The sequence below is a fragment of the Monopterus albus genome, unplaced genomic scaffold (assembly GCF_001952655.1).
Source record: "Monopterus albus unplaced genomic scaffold, M_albus_1.0 scaffold51.1, whole genome shotgun sequence".
NCBI classification, from domain to species: domain Eukaryota; kingdom Metazoa; phylum Chordata; class Actinopteri; order Synbranchiformes; family Synbranchidae; genus Monopterus; species Monopterus albus.
This window is the reverse complement of record NW_018127931.1, coordinates 6,561,621-6,570,275: the sequence shown is the minus strand read 5'-3', so window position 1 is coordinate 6,570,275 and position 8,655 is coordinate 6,561,621. Positions and strand designations below refer to the sequence as shown.

General features: G+C 40.1%; 1 protein-coding gene across 2 annotated transcripts in view; it reads right to left on the bottom strand.

Moving 5' to 3' along the window:
* The window catches only part of chst11 (carbohydrate (chondroitin 4) sulfotransferase 11), an 87,069-nt gene that overhangs the window by 26,938 nt on the left and 51,476 nt on the right, over window positions 1–8,655 (bottom strand). The window lies entirely within an intron of this gene.

The following is an 8,655-nucleotide window of genomic DNA, read 5'->3' as shown; positions in this document are numbered from 1 at the left end:
GAAAGAGTGAACTACTAACAAGATAGTCAGGGATTTAGTGTCAGTTTATTCCACACGTCATCTCCCTCATGTTCATGGATGAGCATGCTGTTGCCATCAGAAAAATTAGTGATGAAGATATCAAATGATGCATATTCACACTTTGGACAAACTTCTCTGCCCTAGTAATTTATGTCTGTTATTAACATTTCAAGTAATTAAGATGATACAACAATGTGAATAACATAGTATGTGCTGCACTTTCTCTGAGAAGTGCACCTTCTATAGTTAAAAACCTAATGCCAATATTTTCAGATAGAGTATTTCTCATGGAGCATGAGGGGGGCTCTGGACCAGCATTTAGACATCCATGATGCTTAGTTTCATCGTTGTAATAATTTAGTAGGACGGTATAATTCTCCCAGTTACTGAGATCCCAGGTCCTGATGTCACCCTGCAGCTGCTGTTCCACTTCTGTGAGGAACTGAATCAGTCTCTTCTTAAATGTTTCTTTCATCTATATTCCCTCAGTGTTTCCAGAGTTTAAATTCTTAAACCCCACAAACTTACCATTATTATATGAAAACGCAATAAAATTGTAAATAAAAAAGTTCTAGAGTATCACCATTGTAATATCATTATGATAAACAGTCTTTTGAATTGGGAAAAAATGCAGCAGATAATGTTTAGTTCATAAGATAACAATGTGACCCCTCCTCCCTTCTGAACAACCACAGCATCCACCAGAGGAGATTTCCTCCTGCCTAGGAGGACAGTTTTACTCAAAACATCCACAAAGAGGATTAAAAAGACCACAGAGATATGAAAGAACCACAAAGAGATGCAAAATTACCAGTAACACACTTAAAACAACTACAAAGAAAGAAAGAAAGAGACCCAAAATTACCACAGATGCAAAACAACCACAAAACACACAAATGGAGTACAAAAAGATGCAAAAGAACTACAAAGAGGATCAAAGTATAAAGAGATACACAACCACATTGAGATGTAAAACAACTACAAAAAGACACAGAAAGGAACAGAAAGAGACATAATACAACTACAAAGAAACAAAATGACAACAAAGAGGCTCATAACAACTAAAAAGAGACACAAAATCCACAAAGAGATGCAAAACAACTACGAGAAGACACAAAACGTAGTCCTTGCAAAACCACCAAATGAGAAAAAAACCTAGATAATCAAGGGAAATGATTACAAAAACATGCTAAAGCAACATAAAAAAAGAACAACACCACAAACAGAGAGGAAATGACTGCAAAGAAATGGAAATTGATCAAAGAGAGACAAAACAACTGCAAAGAAACACAAAAGCACTACACAGAGATGCAAAGGGCCACATAGAAAGAAATTACGACAAGTGAGATGAAAAACAAAAACAAGAAAGAAAGAAAGAAAGAAAAAAGCCACAAAGACACAACTGTATGGTATGTTTTTATAGAGTGCAGGGGGAGTGGTACGGACTGCAAATTTGTAAGTCTGCTCTAAACGCTTAATAAATTCACAATGCATACCTGCAGAACTGTAAATTTGCAAATGTGTTGACTACAAACACATAAATCTGCTTCTGCTTTTCAGGCAGTGCACACAATATCAGTATGATGAACATGTTGTCTCTGTCTTCATCTATACACTGTAATTGTAGTCAGTTTTTGCGGCTGCAGTGGTCAAAGTGGTAGTTTTGTCTTATTGTCCTCTCACTTCAGAAGAACATCAAAGCAAAAAAGAATTTACAGTTTTTAATTAGCTGTTGATTTTTTAAAATCCCCTTTAACTATTAAAGAGTCTGCTGCAGTTGATGCTGACCACAGATATAACCAGTATCCCTCAATCTGAACTGTATTCTTGATATTGTCCCAGACCAGTTCCAGTGACAGAGCCCAGAGAAGCCAGTCGAGGGCTTGTTAGCGTAATGAGTCCCCAACAAGCACCCATGACCTTCAAACACCCTGGGGAGGACATGGCGAGACAAGGATGCCTTTACACCTTACACACACACACCCACACACGCAAGTTTTATTGATAACCTAGTTGTTATAGCATGGTCTTTAAAAATGCAGTTCAGCACTTTATTCTATACTGTTGAAGATGTAAATAGGCAATTACACTCTTCTCAGAGGACGAGAGCACTCAGTGCAATAATGCAATCATGGAATATTTACTTTTTTGGCTCACTCACAGAGAAAATCATATACACGTGCACACACTTCCACTCCCAGCAGGCTGAATCAGCAGCGCAGTGGTGATTGCTATGGACACAAGCTCAAGGTAATGAGGATTCTTGGTGTGTGTGTGTGTGTGACAGCACTGCATGGCATTGATGGGTCATACAACTGTGGTGATATTTATTTGCTAGAGCCAGAGATCCTGCTGCTAATGCCCACGGATGCCGAAATAAAAAAGGATGAAAGGTTGCCTGTGCTGAGTGTGAATACAAGCAGATTCAATACTTTCAGTCATCTGTCCTTTCCTTAAGGGACACTGCGCTTGGAGTCAGTGCCTTGCTTTGCTATTGATTCATCTGCGTTGTTTGCAGAAGTAAAGGAGCCACATTTCTCCAGTGGTAACTCATTTGTCAGAGGCAATAACAGTAGCATATCATAAAACCTTCAGCTAGGCTGTACGTTTATCAGCTGCTCCCATCTTTATTTTTGAGTAAAACTTTAAGTGACCACAGTCAATCAAATTCCTCAGAGCTGGAGAAAAACAGCAGACAACCAAAGTGGGCCTCCTGAACACCGCCACTGATTGACAAATGAAAGTTGAACCAGGCAAACAGCTGAAGTTCCTAGCCCAAATTACACCACACTTCTCTGCCCAGACATGATCAACATCACAGAGTCCAGCAAACAACTTTTCCTGCTGGAGCTGAAAAGAGTGCATAGAGGAGGCCAGTGAGAGGAAGCATGCTAAGTACCAGGAGCTGGTGGAAGAGTGTTGCAGGAAAGACTGGTGAACTCATTGTGATCCTGTGGAAGTGGATTGCTGGGGCTTCGCAGGGATTTCGTTATGCAAAGCCTTCTCAATGCTCGGCATCACCAGGGAAGCAAAGAAGAGGTCTGTCAGATCTGCTACAGAAGCTACAGAAAAAGTCATGCATTGACCTCACACACCTACTGTAAGAACTGTAAACACTCTGCAAACCCGTGCACAATTTCCTGTTATTTTTATCTATTATATTTATCTTGTCTATATTGATGATACTTTGTCTGTTAGTTTCTATTCTTAACATTAAGTGTTTTGTTTCTAACCTTTTGCTGCTGTGAATTCCCTGTTGTGGTACTAATAAGGATTAATCTTATCTTATCTTATTGCTAGGCTGCTTATGTGATGAAAGAAATCATAGTACCATCTTTTTCAACAAGGTGTCCCTTACAAAAGGTTTTAACTAATGGCTTTCTTAATGGTTAATAAATCACTGACTTCATTTTCTGCTGTCATTTTCCAAAAGCTAAGTGATAGGCTGCTGAAGGAGCCTTCCGGATGAACTTAAGCACTCACTAATAAGACAAAGCCAGTCATTAGAGTATTAACTCTAATACATCCACACACATCATAAGGCTGTTGGTGCTTCACACTAAATGCCCTCTAAATGTCTTGCAGACTTCAAGTGACTTAAATGCTTTTCTTGTGAAGGAGAGATGCAAGTGTACGACTTAGCCTGGAGCACTAATTCATTGCTCAATCACATCAGTTTGAAAACACTGAACTTTACAGCTCTGGAAAAAGTAGAGAATGGAGTACGATAAGCAAACTTTATGAACCTCAGGTTTTCAAATATATCAGCCCTTTTTCAGTGTGCTTATTGTTGGAGGTCACTTATAACACAGTAAAACTGCAACATGTCAGGCAGCCCTGATTCAAAACACTGTGAATGTATTTCAAGAAAGCTCATTTTCTCATTGATTTCCTTGTAGTCTGGGTTTTTAAGGAGAACATGTTGTTTGGTAAAGATCCTGCTTCCATTTCATTTTCTATGAGAAGCAGTCTTTGGAAAGGTGCATGATAGGATTATGTGTGAGACACAAGCAGGGCAAATGTAAATATCTGTGAGTATTGACTGATTAAGGGGTAGAAAATGGGACTGTTTAAACCAATCACAGCTAAGATCTGGGCAATGTTTTTAGAGTCAGCATGTAGGGGCCTGTAGAGGTATGGCATGTTAACGGCATTTGCATTAAACTATGGTGGTTGCCTTTGTACAATTTATCTACAGCTAACTGTGTCAAACGAAGAGCCAGAAGAGGTTTTAGTAGCACTTATTTGTTTAAAGTGGTATTAATAGATTTAATTGATAATTTTGTAGTATAGTATTATTATCTTTACAGAACTTTATTGTGAGTAAGTTTAGGCTGTGTTGAGTGGCCAGACCACGAGGTTCACTCTCATCGCTCTCATCAGCTGTTTTCATACAAAAGCTGTAAAAAGCCACTGTGCGCTACCTGCTCAGCAGCAAACAGCAGATAGACACAGGCAGAGACTAATTTGTGAACATACTGTAGCATTTAGCTGAGCTAAATTTCTCCCAGGAAGTGGTGGGGACCAAAAACAGAGATATAAGGGAGGGAATACTGGACTTAGATTCACCAGGTGGACACAGACACCACTACAGATGAATGATCGTGTTGTTCTGCAACTGCTAGATGTGGTAAATAAGCAGCTCTTTGGGAACAGGTTCGACATATCAACCGAAAAGCTGATAAAGGTCACGTTGTTACTATGGATGTATGAATTATCCTCATTTGTTGCTAGATTAGTTTGGCTGCTCCATTTACCTGTTCATTTGGCTCTCTTTTGCATAATTCTATAGCTTTTTATTCACTCATTAAAACTGTGATATATCTTCACAACTTTAGTTAATACATGGAAATTTAATTCAGTTATTGTTTTTCTCATCTGCTTCACAATTTGGATTTGAATTTGTGATTTGTGATTATTTTGAATGTTTTTTGCTATTCTGTGCTTTAATCATTTAGTATTGGGCAAACATAGTAATGCTGTTGATCTGATTATACTCAAAACAATTCCAGTTTAAGTGAATTCAAACTTTGCACTAAAGTTACAAAATTAGCTAGAAGCACTCTGACTCCATCTGAGTTATTCACACCCTTTTGCTAGTCCTCACTGCTCTGCCCCACGTCCTCCCTTATCACTCCGCCTCCCTCCTCCTAAGGATTGTAATGCTCTGAGAGGTGTCCCTGCCAGCTCAAACACCAGCTGCCCGGTTAGTCTCCAGTATGTATCCTGAAAGTACTTTATTCATCTGTCATACTCTGCTTTCATCATCCTTAGCAGGGACACTGACATTCCTTTGCCTCCTGTTACCGACATCCCGCTGCAAAAAAATGCTCTGAAATGCTTCGATTACACCTTTAGTCCTTTAGAGCAGGTGGAGACAAACTGGGAAGCTTCCGGCTCTGTTCAACAAGCAGGCCTCTCTGCTGTCCACTAAGAACCAGAGGGAACACTTAAAGCGCTTCTGAGTAAAGCTTAATGCTCTCACACCACCTCCCAAAGCACGGCTCCTTTAAATTAAACGGCATTGTGCCCGGGGAAGGTCATAAACACACTGCTTTCACAATTCACTTAAAAACATCCAACAAAGTGTCTCTGTTGCCTTTGAAAGAAAAAAGGACAAAACAGTGATATCCCAGTCAGAGCACCACCCGAAGCTGCCTCTGCCAAGAAACAAAATTCTAGGAAACCAAGGCTGTAAATTATGGCCATCAGAGAGCTCACAATAAAGTATATGTCATGTGCACAGTACAATGTCCATCTCTTCTTCTATTAGTTCATGTTTTTGTGTTGTTTTCTTTTTATAAAGTAGGCTATGACCATCCTGCTTGTTGACTAGCACCTGCTATGCCTAGTCAGATGGGAGATGAGCCAGTGGATGTAAAGCAAGAATGAAATACAGTAGCTGATGCCAATCAGCCAATATGAAGTCACTGATAAGATTTGGGGACACAGCAACTTCGCTACAATGAAGTCCAACAAGGTAACAAACACAAGCAGTCAGGCAATCAACCAGGTTATTAAGAAGCCAACAGTTTGTTTAGATTATATAAAACTCTTTATTTGGAGGTCAAACTAAAGGCAAGTGGGAAACCTGTGTATGTTTGTTTTCAATGAGTTTAGTGATGCGTAATTGATTTCAACACTGACAGTTCCTGTGCTGTTGATTTCTTTTTTCTTTTGCTACTCTGCTTCCCTGACAGCTTTTGCTAATCCTCCTGGTTGTTCTGTTTACTCACCTGTCCGTCCTAGTCCTCTAACTCTCCTGGTTCTTGCCGTTGTTCTGTCTACTCATCTGTTCGTCCTGGTCCCCTCAATCATCTCCGCCATACCCTGGTTCAGTATTGTGTGTATATATATATATATGTTGACTCTGTTACTTTGTGTTGCCACCATTAAGACCACCTGTTTTTTACTAGCACCTGGGTCTGCACACTTGAGTCCTACCTCAGTTCTCCCTCACCCTCCTGGTGAGGGGGACTTAACCATAACAAAGTCAAGAAAAATAACATAATTAGGTCATGAGACAAACAGGGATTTACAAAATAAATGAAACATCATACAGTGCAGTAAATACCATTTGGTGAACCTCATAATACCTGTGTTTGACTGTCAAGAGTTCTTGATTCAAGTAATCCAGCCTGAATCTAACCTGATGTAAAATGCGGCAGTCCATAAATATTATGAATTTACAATATTTTCTCAGAGTTTGATTACATAGAAGGCACCCTATAAACAGCAGGCCCACTCCTGCACACGCTCAGTATGGGCCTGCAATCACAAATAACATCTGCCACCATCTATCAGTAAAGCATAATGAGCCATTGGAGTAGGATTAATTTGTCAGTAATCTTATCTTTGCAGTGGGATAGGGATGCAATGCTCTTCACACTGGGACGGCCACATATCAGACACACACACACACATACATGTCTTTATGGCTGTGTGTGTAAATGTGGATGTTGGGTTGTTATCGTCCTGCACAAAGCTGAAGTGTTGTAACCTGATGGGGATTTAAATGAACAATGCAAGGGGAGTAGAGGAGTAGAGATACAGGTGATTAGCAATCTTGGCAAAACTTCATTAAAAAGGTCCAATAAGAACCCAGGAAAGTGATTTTCTCAGCGTGTGTGTAAAAGCTGATGAGTCTCCACTGATGACTGGCTGTGTGTGTGTCTTCTTGGTTAGTTTTCAGTCTAATAACATTAATGATGATCCTAAAGATAATACACCAGTAATTCCAGCCTTATCAGTCCTCAGCTCAGGCTCACATACAGATTCAGTAGCGGGATCTGATTTTAGTCAGAACTACCATACATTTCTACTCCACTCAGCTTCATGATCAGTCCTGATATCTTTTTAATCCAACAAGTTGTGACTGACTGCTATGTGCAGCAGGATGCAAGAAGTGTCCATTAATAAAACGCAGTCCCACAATCTCATCAAAACCCCATGGTGGAAACTATTTCTCTGATAACATAATGTTGCACTTTTTGTCACCAAGGCAAACGTCTGCCACCAAATTAAATGATTTTAACTCTGTGAATGTGTATGATAATGGAAGAGAACAAGCAGGGACTGAATGGAAAAGCATCAGAGACAAAGATGGCACCTGGTAGCTTCTAAAACATCTACATGGTAGTACAAGAAAGTGAAGCTGGCTTTTCAGGCACCCTTTAAACAAATCAGAGTCATAACCAAAGCATAAAATACAGTGGCAGATACAACAAGCCAGGAGGAAGAGAAACCTCTGTGCCATTCTGTACCAGGCTTTCATGAAAGCCTATTACAGGACAGTAAATGTGTACCGGATGTAAGCACCAGTATGTATACACAGATGATAAACATGAAACCTGAGCCCAGTTCTATGGCATTGTGTGTTTGATCATCATTTTATTCATAGTATCAGCGTTATTGTTATTGTTTCTCTGGCTCAAGCCTCAACAGATCAGAATGCAATGCAGCCACTAGAGTAATGTTTGAGATAATTAGAAGATATTTAGTTGGGGAGACAGAGGGAGCTTAGGCAATAAACAGATTTGGCATAAGAGTGACACCTGAATAAATATGATCCAGAGATGCTGAGATGACCACGAGGATGGACATGAATTCCTCTTTTTCTGTGTTTTCTCTCTGTGTGGTGTTAGTGACCGTGGAGAGTGTGTTTGTGTATATACATATATACATATACATACACACGCTTGTGTGTATGAGTGGTTGTTCGTCTGTGTGTTGGCCCTGCGATGGGCTGGCAACCTGTCCAGGGTGTACCCCGCCTTTCGCCTGCAGCTGGCTGGGATTGGCTCCAGCCCCCTGTGACTCCGTTTGGGACTAAGCGATTTAGAAAATGGATGGATGGATATATGCTGCTCAAAAAAATAAAGGGAACACAACATAAGACATCCTAGATCTGAATGAATGAAATTGTCATGATTCGGTTCCGCTGTTTCCGGTCAGGCTTTTATTTTCACATCACTTCCTGTTTTGTTTCACCTCAGTTTTGGCCCTTTTATTTAATCATCATTAGTTCACCTGTTCCTTATTGTTTGCACCTGTTTTTCATTTCCTTTTAGGCAGCGTTCTCCCACAGGACGCTGCCAGATTGTTCTAGACCCCAGCTCTGACTTTCCAGCATTC